Source organism: Perissodus microlepis, chromosome 7 (assembly GCF_051167445.1).
Source record: "Perissodus microlepis isolate ML-2025 ecotype Zambia chromosome 7, ASM5116744v1, whole genome shotgun sequence".
In the NCBI taxonomy this organism is placed as follows: domain Eukaryota; kingdom Metazoa; phylum Chordata; class Actinopteri; order Cichliformes; family Cichlidae; genus Perissodus; species Perissodus microlepis.
This window is the reverse complement of record NC_140467.1, coordinates 13,322,253-13,336,221: the sequence shown is the minus strand read 5'-3', so window position 1 is coordinate 13,336,221 and position 13,969 is coordinate 13,322,253.

Below are 13,969 nucleotides of genomic sequence, written 5' to 3'. Positions count from 1 at the left end.
AAAAACACATAAGGTAGCACAGTTTGACAGGCAAAAAATAGTATTTCTGCATCTATAAGGCATACGTGAGCATGGTGTGCAGTGTGTCCTACACACCATGAGGAAACTGTACAAGTGGAGAACAAAAGAAGGCCTAAAAACCATCTACAGCATAAAAACAGCATCTGAAAGACCTGACACGGGACCTGAGAGATGCATCTGGCCCTTCAGTTGATCCATCTACTATTCATTGAAGCCTCATCAGAAACGGTCTCAGTGGAAGGGTGCTTTTAAGGAGCCATTTTTAAGGAAACAGGGAGAATGACACTAGAGCTGGACTGAAATCAGGCCTTACCAATTTCATGAATCCAAATTTGAAATCTTCGTTCATATCATCATCAGTAGGTATGGAGGAGGTCAGGAGAGAACTACAACAGTGAGTGTCTAGAGTCATCTGTAAAGCACAATGGATGCTGGATGTTTTGGGGCAGGATCCAGTGGTATTGGTGATATCATCAAAATTGATGGGATTATAAATGCATAAAAGTACCATCAAATTGTGATCCACCGTGTGATACCATGTGGAAACAACAATGATCCTAAACCCATTAACAATGCTGTAAAAGCACATCTGGATATAAAAACACTACCAGTCATGGATTGGTCTCCCCACAACCAGAACGTTAATGAAGCAGTGTGGGATTGTCTTGAAAGAGAATGGAGCAAAAGGCAAATATCCAAAGAAGCTACACTGAAGACTACTTAACAAAATTCAGTTCAGACTACGTAGAAGAATCACAAAGGTCATACCATGTTGCAGACTTTCAAACGTGGTTTATGCCTTATATATTGTATTTCCATGTATGTTTGCACTTGTATCAATAAATCCACCTATTTTCTATTTTCCAAGCAAAATAGGCAGTGGCTCTTTTTTTAAAAAAAGCAAGAACTTTTTTAAATGTCTTTCACTGGACGCTGGAAGTTATTTTCTGGTTCACTTTGCAGGTGAGAGGAAAAAAAAATATTCAAATGACTCCACTACAATCATCAATTTTAAAAAGCTTTTTGTTAACTTGTCATTTTTTTCTGCTATCACACACTAAAAGCACTGGCATTTTGTTTGAACTGAAACTTGATTGTATTTCATGTGAATAAATGTGTGATCATTTCTTTGTACTTGTGGTTAATGTTTTGCTCCTTTGCAGCTAACAAAGAAGCAAAAAAAATAATAATTAATTTTCATCTTACACTAGATTAAAAGTTTGATTATTTTTCAGCACGCTGTTGTATTATTAGTTATAAAATCATTGTCATTTTCATCCATGATAAGAGATTAAATGACACTGTTCCTTGCAAGGAAGTCAGGAGAATTAAACTGCGGGGTGACTTTAACCGAGACGAAACCTTAATTCACAAGATTCAATCAAAAACTGACAACAAGCAAGCCTAGTTGAGGTGAAGGGGAATCTTAATGCGATTGTAGCTAAAGCTCAGACAGTGAGCCGCCTCCATTAAAGCATGCCACACAGCCCAGCAGCTTCAGATAAGACAGCTGAGTCTGGGATTTAAAGCTTCGGCTTATCGTCATCTTCACACCGCTGTCTCACCAAGAGCAGCGAACACGGCACCCAAATCCTCTCTGACGGGGAACCAAGTTTGTCTTTGGGCTGGAAGTGCAGTCCAAGTTGGCCACATTTTTGTTAATGGGTTACAACTCCCAATTAGTACCTCGATCTCTGAGCCTCTTCGGAAACGCACAGCAGCTTTGGCACACTAACAAGACTTTTCATTTTGTAGCAGTAGCTAGGATAAGATTAGAGAGAGAGAGAGAGAGCTGTGTAGAGTAGTGTTTCAGAAATAAAATTGCTTTTATTCCACCCAACATGTGTTCAGTGAGATTAAGGCATAATCTTGCAACGTTTAATAAGAACCCGTTTGTGGCCTTCCGGCTGAGGCAGAAAAAGTGGAGCATGCTTGCTCTACTTTAAATCCTGTTTATTGAATTACAAAGAACCTTAAAGGATCAGGAAAGCGACTCATACATTTAAATATTTGATGTTATTTTCACATTGAAGCACGCCGTCAAGGAAACGATGCAATGCTTCGAAAACTTTTTGCATCCATTTATTTATTTATGTTGAAATATACATGATCCGTATAACAAAATGGCTATAAACGGTATAGTTTGGGGAACAGAATGCAACTACCTCTGTGTAAATTCATGCCAGCGCTTCAGTATTAATTACCAAATGGTTTCGGGCTGACTTTCGGTAATGATCCTTTAACTTAAGATTCAACACTAAAGGGAAAAAAATGATAAAATGTCACTACATCCTACATCCAAGTCGTGCTCTATGTGCAAACATTAGGCCATGCTGGAAATCCCTAACCTCAATTTATGTAATCCAAAGCCCTCGCATGAACTTCAGTTTGAGCTCTGGCTTTCAAGAGGTATTTGGAAGTTAAAGTCTCAGATCAGATTTGGGCAGATTAGAATTACGACTTCGAAGTCTGGGAGGGGTGGATATGAGGATTTGCACTGCTCCACGAGACGGCCTTGTCGGTGATAAGTTATACTGAGCCACTGGTAAGAGGATTGCCTAGACTAATCCGAATCAAAAGACATACCATGTGAATTACATCCCGAAACAGGTTCGCTTACAGAGATTAGGAGCCTGCATGTAAATCCTGTCATACTCTACTTGGCGCTGGAAGATGAGCCTGAAAGAACAAATACAAACATGTGCTCTGTATCCCGCTGCAACTGCTGGCACCAGGTCGCTTACCAAAATCATCGGCTTCCTTGATTACAGCTTCCTTTTTTCCCCTCATTCTTCAGAAGATTAAATGGCCATTGATGAGACTATCTAGGCCAGGCACACTAATTATTCACACCACATCTAAGAAAGTGCTTATACGGCGGGTTGAGAATAACCCTCCCCATGTGAACTGACACCAACAGACACCCACATAGCAGCCTGCTCGACCCTCCTTTTCTCTCCCTCGCCATTCCTCACTCCCACCATCACTAAGCTGAGCTCTAGTTCAATGAAGCATTTATTTCTCTTCCTGTTTGACATGGGTGATTCGATCAAGGCATCTGGCAGCAAGTGCTGTAATACAAGGCTTGCTGTTGAGACGTCAAAGAATGTTACTCTCTACTGTTGCGAAAGAAAGAAAAAAATAGCTTGCATTTTTTTCCGCTCTCCTTCTCTCTCTCTAGAAGTACAGAACAAACAAGACTTGTATCCCTGGCCCAGAATGCTTCAAAGAGCACATGTCTGCTGGGACTGGCTATGAAATGTAGAACGGTGTTGGCTGCTTAGGTTTGCATTACAGCCAGAGCACGCTCATAAGAGCACTGCAGAAACTTGAGCAGATCTGTAAATCATGGAGCGTTAGGCAAAAGCACTCGCCCTGCAACATCCACAGAAGGTGAAAACATGCTACTGCGATATAAAACAACTGCAGTTTCATGAGTTATCCTCTGCCGATACTTCCTGAACCGCACATGCACCGCTGTGGACGATAAGACACGGCGATGCCAAGACACTGCGACTTACACGGGGCCGTGGTGCTACTGATAAAAACTGATGAATATCATTGCTTAAAGGTGGAGTGAATGTGTTGGGCCCCTGTGTGCATATGAGAAATATACTATGGTAATTACCCTAGACATCAAGCCTTGTGAAAAAGCAGCAAAGCAAAGCTATTTTGTTGTAGATTGAGTGGATGTAAATGCTTTAGGGCACGCTGTAAATGGGAAGCACTGAGACGAAAGCAGTAGGAGCAGGCATAAGAAAAACCATCAAGCGGTGGTGCAAAACTCTCTGCAGTGCTATGAAGCATGCCGAATAGAGGTCTCTCACTGCAGTATAACGGCTCATAAAGCCGCAAATGGTATTTCCACTTCATTCAGTCTCAGGGCCAGGTTCCAAGCAGCTCCTCAACGATGGAATTGAACCCATTAGCAATCGATTAAAGAACCAGCAGGCAGTCGCCGCTCTGCCTGTGGGGAGGACAGCGTCTGGCGGGGGTGGGGGCCTGCCAGCCAGCCGAGCCTCCCGGGGATTGAGGTTCAAATCTTTGTTTATGTAGAAACTGTGGCCAGCACTTTAACCCCAGATCCCACTCCTATGGTGTAGATTAGGACAGTCGAACCATGGAGCCCGTGGTGCTCTGGGATGCAGAGCACGAAAGCTTTTGATTGACACATCACATCACTGATGCACAAGGTACAACACCTCCCTGAGATGAGGCAGCACCCACAGGACACCTGCCACTACTAAAGAGATTATGGCTTACCAATTTGATATTCATAAATCTTGTTTAAACAGAACATGAGATATGAATGATGAACAATTTGACCTTTGGAAACAAATTAGAATTCCAATCAAGTGACCAAAAACCAACTCGAAACACTACAATACAAAAGAAATGAGGAATTACGTTGTGTAATTACCCGGCTTAAAACAACTTTACATTTTTTTTCTACAAGTCTTTTTGGCGTATTGTGAGCCTACAAGGAGTCAGATGCATATTTCAACAATTTATAACACAGAACATATTCTATTGTGATCCTAGTTCTCCCCCAGCCATTCCTTTACTATATATTCTCTCCGAATAGCAGCCTGTCAGCTTCTATTCTTGGTGCTGACCTTTGTATGCATGGGCCTCATAACTGACATTTTCAATTACACTGCAAACAACTTATCAATATGCATGGATTTCCCAGCCAATATCAGAGCAAACAGAGTCGTTTGGAGAGCTGTTTCTGTCAGGGGAGAGAAATAGGGCAGACATGTCAAGGTCAGGATTTTGTTAATGAGGGACGGACCGCTGAATAATTGAATGGGCTGAGCAGTATCGACTGTTGAAGCAGAAGCATTTAAAGCGTTGGCGATCGTTAAGGAAAATCCTCCCAGCACTTTATGTTCCATGGCAGTAATTTATGCACGGGCATCCAAGCGGGTGCCCTATGGTTCACAGCACTGAATGCACAAAGCAATGAGTGGATTAGCCAAGCACACTTTAGAAGCAGCAGCCAAGCGTGCAAGTCATTCCTGTGGATGAAGTGATGGCTCTGGCAGCGCAATTATTCAGCTGTGCATTTTAAATACACAGACAAATGGCATCGAGAGAGGCTCTGAATATCTGCTCGGCGTGGACGGAAAAAACAGCTAAACACGAAACGAATGTCAGGGCTGAAAGTGATCAATCCTCAAATTACGCATTGCACAAACACACGAGGAAATGAAATGCAAAACAGGCGGCAGCAGTAATTGAGGGCGATCGGGCCCACGAGCATGTGACGAAACATGTGATGTAATGTTGTGCGCACTTTGTTAACAGGTTCCTTCCAGGTTTTGGGGAATGATTGAGCTGATAGCCGGATTCCCCGGCTGAAGCAGCTGTGATGTTTGGCCACGGAAAGCAAATTGTGATAATTGTGGGCTCAAAAGCAGCAGATGTAAATGCATGTAAACAAGCCAAGTAATACTAGTTTGGCCAAATGCCCCCTTTGTTTTGAACACAGTCTCAGCCATTTTTAATCTGCACAGAGAACTGCTCAAGCTGTTGTTGTTGCAGCACCATACTCGAGCAGTTCTCAGGCCTTTAAGCCTCCACCCCTCTCTCCTCTCTTTAGGTTGGGAGCTCTGAAAAGGGGTGGGGTGGGGTGGGGTGGGGTGGCAGGGGCTTCTAATCCCTCTATGTAATTACTGCTCCCTGCAATGGCCAGACCATCTCTGTGTAAATCAGATTAGCTGACCTAAATCGCTCTCGTTTCTCTCTACCCCATCAAACAATTCCTTATCTTCACCCAGAGAGCTAAACAACACCGCTCCTCCAACCTCCACCCCAACACCCCCCACCCAAAAGGACATGGCCTGTTTATTTGATCAGCACAGGAAAGCAAACAGTTTCTCCATGATACACAAACAGGCAGGGCTGGGCCAGGCCCTACTGGGTGGCCGGGGGAGAGAGGGTCGGGCAGAGACGCGGGCTGGGGCTGAAGACATGCAGATAACCACTTCCATCACGTCCGCAACTTCCACACCGGGCCATTAAAAGAAGAAGGAAGCCAGGCAGACACATAACACGGCCGACGATGATGCTCAACGCGCAGTAAATAAAGGTCACCGAACATGATAGAGATGTATTACTGCTCTCTGTGCTGCCTCCTCGGCTCCTTCCCATCCAATTTATTCCTCAGGTCATACATTTACAACTTTGAGAGCAGGAGGAGGAGGAGGAGGAGGGGGGCGTAGAGAGGAAATGCTGCTCTTCAGTGGGAATAGAGACAGGCTAAAGTAAAGAGGGGGAACAAATGAGGTCTGTGATCCTGTCTGTCCCCTCCTCTGCCCCCCTTCCTTCCCCCTTGAGCCCCAATCAGGCTGAACCACTGCTCTCAGCGTGACAGCCAGGCCTTTGTTGCTGACTGAATGGAGGTTAAATATCCCTCGAAATCAGAGCTCTTTGGCTTTCTGGACGCATAGTCAGAGACCCGGTGCCTTTCACATGCTAATGCCCATGTTTTTTATTTCCTTTGTAACCATGGTTAGACAGCGGTATCATGCTAAAGGGCGATGAATAAAGCTGGTGAATTTGTTTTTTTCTCAGCTTTTTTTCCTCTCCTCTTCCCCCCCCCCTTTTTTTTTTGCCTCGCTCCCTCCTTTATCACCATCTCTTAGAGCCAGCCCACATTCCATCCCCCCCCTCCTGCAGGGGTTTAAAAAAGCACAGATGGTCTCTCCTGACCCGCTATTCATCATTGTGTCAAAAGCTTTGTCAGAATAATGCTCCCCAACAACAAGCTGGAGGATTTTATTTGTTTCAATTGATGAGGCCTGTTAATTTCACAGACGTCTCATTAGGCTTAAACCACCAATTAATTTCTTTTGTTCTCATTAAATGGCTAATTCTAAACATGAACCGCGCTGACAATAAATGCTGCTCAGAGCCAAAGCCAGACAGCGCTGCTCCCGCCACTGAGCTACTGGAGCGTGAAGCAGGCAGGTAGAGAGAGAAAATTGAAGAGCAGGAGGAAGGGCGTGATGGAGGGGAGGGCGCAAGGATGAGGAGAGAAAGTGGCGGCAAGAGGAGGCAAGGGGGGAGCAAGAGAGAGAGAGCAAAGGAGAGCCCTGACAAAAGGGTCTAATTTGTAGACACCCTTAACACTAGGAAAGGATGGCAACTCATTAACTGCTTGCGGATTTTTTTTTTTTCCCCCTGTCTGCGGATCAAGTGGTCCTCAGGAGTAAAGGTTGCAATCATCTGTTGGTGGCTGCAGCCAGCACTCAGCCCTGAATGAAAGCAGAAAATAAAAAAATAAAAAAATGATAGAAGAATAAATCAAAATTCAAATGGGAACAAAGGGAAAAAATGAAAAGCACAGACTGGGAACCAAGGCAGTAATTTTTCTATTGGAAGTGTACTCACAAAAGCTATCTTGTGCCTGCACTCCATTATAGCAGTGCAAGCTGTCATTACGGCCAAGGATATATAGAAGCCTCATAATATCCAGAGATTGGTAGTTTGTTAGACAGCACTGTACAATTTGCTGCAGCCTTGAAGGATCCTTGAGTCTCGCTTGACAATTTACCGAGGGAATTGCCGGAGCGTTGCCTTTTGTCTGCTGGAGACACAGGGGCAATTATCCAGCCTCCTGTAATGTTTCCCTGACTTTAATCTCCTGGCTGAGAGCGTAAAGCAGAATGGGTAAGGTTTCAGAGTGCCTCTGGGTTCTATTAACACACAACTGCTGTTTCTGTTCAGGCCAGGCAGCCAAGAGAGGACTGCAATCTGACAGACGGGCCTCCCCCGGGCTTTTAGGGAGAAAACATGATTATGTCATAATATATTTTCAAAAAGAGATCCATTTGAAAGATTGCCCCTCTGTCTTTCCAATCTAACATGGCTCTGCTTTTGTCAGGCACAATGGGAGCACTGGGAATGACAGATGCTTCAATGAACCAAACAGGAATAAAAATAAAGTGTTTTACCAAGAAAGGAAAAAAAAAAACTCACCAGAGACCGGAAGCAGGGGCAAGAAAATTCAGTTTCTCTAACAATTTCATCATGTGAATCTCATCACTCTGGTGTCAAACTTTAGGTCGGTTTGTGTAAAGATGAGATCCTGCAGGAGGCCTGCGAAAAGACAGATGTATGAGTTATGAATAAAACCATGCATGCCTACTTTTTTATTCATAACTTATAAACTGTCACCACCACATCACCATTAATTAGACTGTAGAGTGAATAATAATCTGGAGGTAATTGTTCTGCTAATAAACCAGTCACTATAGTTCTTTTTCAAGTCACAATGAAAAACATTCCGTTTTCAGCTTTTTAAATATAAGGATTTTATATTTTGTTTCCTGTCATATGCTTAATTAATCTGAATATTTTTCTCATTTTATCAACTTAATGAGCAATTAGTTAAAACCCAAAAGGACTGAACAATAATTAGATTTTGTACTGTACAGTACTTTAGATTTAGTTTGAAATGCTAATCATTTCTGGTGATAATTTCTTGTGTCTAAGCCACTATATAATAGCAAACACATTAAATTCGATTCACAAGTATTTGGATAGGTTTGTGCCCTCCAGCGTAGACCTGCTGCGGCTATTTTCCTCTTTAAATGTGACTTTTAACAAAGCCAAGCAAAAACAGCTATCTCGATTACAGCCAATACCTTTTAGCAGGCCACCTACTGTCTGCATCTTTCCAGTAATGACTATAGTGTAGTGGAGCATTCACCATATAGAAGCAATAGAGTACAGAGAGGATGGGCACATTGATTAAGTAATAAGACCCCCGTGCCCCCCATATTGCCGTTTAAATTCTTCAGTTCAAATGACACAAAAAGGTTTACCAGTACTGATGTTTGGGGGATATGTAGGTGCATATGTAGGTGAAACAAACCCAACCATCTCTTTAATGAAAAATACAGGGAGTAGCTTGTCATAAAGCTTTCTTACCTTAGCCAGTTAACTCGATTTGATTGTTGCCTGGTTATTGTTACATCTCTTGAGTATATCTAGAGCTATAACTGCATCGCCAAATCGTCACCTCAGCAGGCACGGTTTTGCCTTGAAAGCGGTGCATCTGGTGTTAGCTTGAAGCCTTGCAGCATCTCGAAGCCTGCATGATACCAGCGGTGACACATCCATGGAAAGGAATCAAAACCGCACATTACACTTCCTCCTGCTACATGATCTTGCTAGCGGGTATATGTTTTCCCCTAAACACGACCTTATAAACTACTCCAGCTGCTTAGGAGCGAATACAGCTAACGTATGGAGAAGAGACAGAGCTACGTGTTGAAAGCTACAAACAAAACCTCAAGCTAGGTATCTGTTCAGAATCACAACGGTTTTTCCTCCACATAATTAATTAATATATTTTTGTTATTCTAAAATATTTCATATCATCCAGTACCTGTGTTTGGGTGATAAACAATCATTGGCCACTTTTTTGGGACAAATGATTAGATATTGCAGTTAATGCAAATATCTGCTATTCATATGGCACAAACTCTGTGCATGTAGGCATGGAGACATAGTCAAGATGATCTGCCAAAGTTGAAACTGAGCATATGAACGGGGAAAAGGATTGATTTAAGTGACTTTCATGTGGTTGCTTAAAGTATTTCAGAAACTGCTGATCTGCTGGGATTTTCCCCACATAACCATCACTAGTGTTTACCGAAAATGGTAAGCGAAAATATCCATTGAGCAGCAGTTTTCAGAGGTCAGAAGAGAAAAGCCGATAGAGTGGAAACAGTTACTCGAATATCCATTTGTTAGAACCACAATATGCGGAAGAGCGTCTCTGAAGGCGCAACAAGTCAAACATTCTAGCAGATGAGCTACAGCAGCAGAAAACCACATTTGGTGGCCATTCCTGTCAGCTAAAAACAAGAAACTGAGGCTAGTTTGCACAGGCTTATAAAATAGAAGATTCTAAAACCATTATCTAATCTGATGAATCTATGTTTTTGCTGTCACATTTAGGTGGTATGGTCAGAATTTGGCATAAACGATATGAAAGCATGCATTCATGCTAATCTTAATAATGGTGTGGGGGATCTTTTCTTGTGCCCCTTAGTCTCATTTTATGATATTTTAAATATCACAGCCTGCCTGAGTATTATTGCTCACCATGTCTATCTATTTATGACCAGAGTGCAGCTGTTTTCCGATGTCTGGATAACACAGCATGTCACAAAGATCACCTCAAACTGTTTTCTTGAACATGATGAGTTACTCGAATACTAGAAAGGTGCCCAGTGAATGCTCACCCCTACCTTTTAGCTGATTTGATCAAAGTTATACCATCTAGTTATCTAAAGGAGTTGTATCTCAAATAACCACGTGAAGTGACAATTAAATTCACTTTTAGCTATTTACCTTATAGCTATTTACACGTGTGTACATATACATGAAAATTTAAATTTGACCTTCTGTTCATTTTGAAAACCAATAATAAATATATTCAGATTGGCAGGTGGACCGATATAACACAAAGCTCCCCTTTTTTTATTTCTTAGTAATGAACAGAGATGGGCAGTAACGCGTTACTTGTAACGCGTTACTGTAATCTGATTACTTTTTTCAAGTAACGAGTAAAGTAAGGGATTACTATTGCAAAAACGGTAATTAGATTACCGTTACTTTGCCGTAGGAACGCTGCGTTACTGCGTTACTAAAACCGTGATTTTTTTTGCGAGAATGTCTCATGACAGTGACGTAAGCGAGTGCGACGTTCGTGACAACAGCTGTGTGCAGATCAACAATGGATCATATATCGAGTGCGGGAGAGAGTATGAGCGTGCAGCGTTTAAAGCGTGGAAGTACTGACCTTACTTTGAGTTTGATTCCATAAAAAGTGACAAAAACATTAGTGTCCGTTGTGCGTGGGAAGAAAACTTCTTTTTACACCGAACCCCCCCCCCCAAAACAAGCTCCGAGTGCGCAACGACGTAATGGGAAATTCACAGAGAAACTCGCGGATTATTCAACTGACCGCTGTGGCACACCTCCGCCTACGCCACTCCTGCTATACAGGTGAAAATAGAGCAAAAGGACCGCTGAGTCTTTGATTTTATTTATTTTCTGCTGTGTTTTACTTGCATCTATTTGAAAGACTGAGTGTAAAAACAAAAAATATTTTATTTCATGTGCTGGAATGTGCAGAAAATAGGTTTAAATGTTAAACTAATTTCTTCAAGTCAGAGAATGGTGCATATAATTTAATTTTTGCTTGATGCATAAAGTTAAAAGCTTAAAACTAATAAAACAAGTTTTAAAAAGAGACTTTTCCATTTGATTACATTTTGTATGATGGATTATGCAGAAAAAGTAGAATTGGGCTGACAGATCTATCCTTTATCACCTATTCAGGTTGTAAATCGTGTTTTTAAAAAGTAACCAAGTAACTAAGTAACTAAGTAATTAATTACTTTTGAAAATAAGTAATCAGTAAAGTAACGGGATTACTTTTTTGGGGAAGTAATCAGTAATTAGTTACTGATTACTTTTTTCAAGTAACTTGACCAACACTGGTAATGAATAATGTGAAGTATAGCTTCAGGCCTGTGTAGCAGCATTTACAGAGCATGCAAGATACACCTGCCTTCTAAGGCTTCACTGCAGAATCTGAAGTTGTGAATATCAAGTGGGATATGTATTAGGGAAAAGCCACAGGGTGCTGTAAAGTTTAGAGAGAAGACTACTTGTTGCATGTTTTGTACTAAGTAGTCGATAATATTATCCTTGTGAATATGCCCTGTATTTTGTGGTTAACTGTCACTGAAAGCAACTATATCTTATCCCACAGAGAACAACAAACAGAAGCTACTATACACAGTTGGCATATAGAGTTGAATCAATATTAACTACTTAGGTAATATAGGCTTACAAACCTTATATTTGTTCACAGTCCCCCTCTATTATTTCAGAGTAAGTGGTCAAAGCTGGTAACTGGCTTTCTCAAAAGAAATGAAGTATGCATTAGAAGTAAACAGTGAGAAGAAGGGGCCAAAGGGAAATCCAGCTTCCACCACTTTAGCTCAGTACCTCCATTTCCTCTGTAATTAGTCATGTTGCTTATACACCTCCAGCTGTGCTTTAATCAAAGAATGTGTGTGGAAAAATAATTAGCATGTTAGCATAATGCACATAATAAAGAAGTACTTGTAGCCGTCTTGATCTCAACATCAAAGACCGTGTTGGTTCTTTCTTGGGGCATTACTATCATACAAATCTAATTACCCCTGGTATTGAATTACCGGATTTTAGTGGATACTTGGAACCAATATAAAGGAATGTCCTCACAGATCTCCAACCTTCTCCATTACAAAAACAGCACACATGGACAAATGTTGAAGCAGATTACTAATAATGTGTGGTGTTTGTCTCTGGGACATGTTAGGAGAAATGTAGTTTTTTCCGCGGTTCTCTAACTGCAGCCACGTAAACCTGCCCAGAGCAGACACTCCTTTGACCTCAGTGTCTAAAATAGCTCCCAGTCCACTACTGTGGCCGTGTCCTCTGACTAAACTCTGGGACGCCACAGGATTAAGTGCGGCATCAAGTTCTCATGTAGAAAGTCCTGTGAACATCAGTAGTCTGAACACACCAGCGACAGCAAAAGCAGCAGCAGCGGCGGCGGCGGTGGCAGCAGCAATCCAGTCTAATCCAAATGAATCCGGGTCTCCCAGGTTTGTTCATCCTGGTTGGAGGGTGATGACTGCTCTGCTCTGCTGGAGTGCTTATCTGCTGTCAGTGGTCGCTGGCTGTACAGGCCTCGTGTTATCAGGGCTCAGCCTGCTCGGGGATTGGAGGGTCTGCGGAAAGTAAACACAGAACCTGTCCTTTGCTTATCTGTCCCAGGAGAGAGTATGTGTGTATGCACGTGTGATGTATTAGTGTGCGTGTGTGTCTGTGAGAGAGAGAAAGAGAAAGAGAAGCTTGTTTCCATGGCAACCTCCTCCTTTAACCCCCCACACCCCTCCCCTCTAGAGGAGAACCCTGGTGGTCTTTGTGTAATGCGATTCCACTAGAATGCACTGTGGATTAGAGCTGTGCTGCCTTCGGGCCCTAGGCAGGGCAACAGTGAAGACATTATTACCCAGATCAAATGCTGTAATCACTAGGCACTAGGGGCTTTCACGTCCATTGCAGATAAAACCTAGGACTGGCAATACTCAGGTGATTAGGGGATTATTATTCTGCATTTCAGCACGGTGCCAGTCCCTCGCTGTTGAAAAATAAATAAATAAATCCTGATTCTCTGTGTGATGGATGGGGGAGGGTAGAAAACAGAATGCCAGCCAAAAGAACCAGCCAGAAATCTGGTGGACTGTGATCAGTGCCTGAGAGTTAAAGCTAAAAAAACAAAACAAAATACAACCAAAAAACAAAATTCACACAGTGCACACATTGGCATTACAGACCACCCTTGAATTTCTGTATTGTCTTTGAGTCTTGGCTCTGACAATGCAAAAGAGAAGAAGAGAACTGGACCACGTTCTTATCCTCAGAGCTGCTGTAAAACACTTAGGCCACTCTATTTCCTTACACTGCACTGTTGCCCTTCTCTAAATAGAACAGAGCACCATGGGCTTTTGCACGAGAACCTGCTTGAAAGCCTTCCATTCAGAGGTAGATCAGCGGAAGGCGAGACAATGACCCCTTCAATGTCCAGCAATAGGCACTCAGAGGTACAACCTTTCATCTGCAGATATTCCACTGTTTGATTAAGTGAGGAAGAAAACTGTACTTGAGCAAGAAACTTGAGCTACAAATGCGCACAGGAAGTACACACTTCAGCAATGTGGGAAAAGAAAGACTATAGCCTTTAACAAATGAGCCCGTGAGAGCGGGGCATGGCGGCTGGCTCCATGCTAAAAGCATCCGGCCCCGCTTTTATAATCTAACAACAACATGTTTGAAGAGGTAGCCATATGAAGGGCTCACAGCTTCA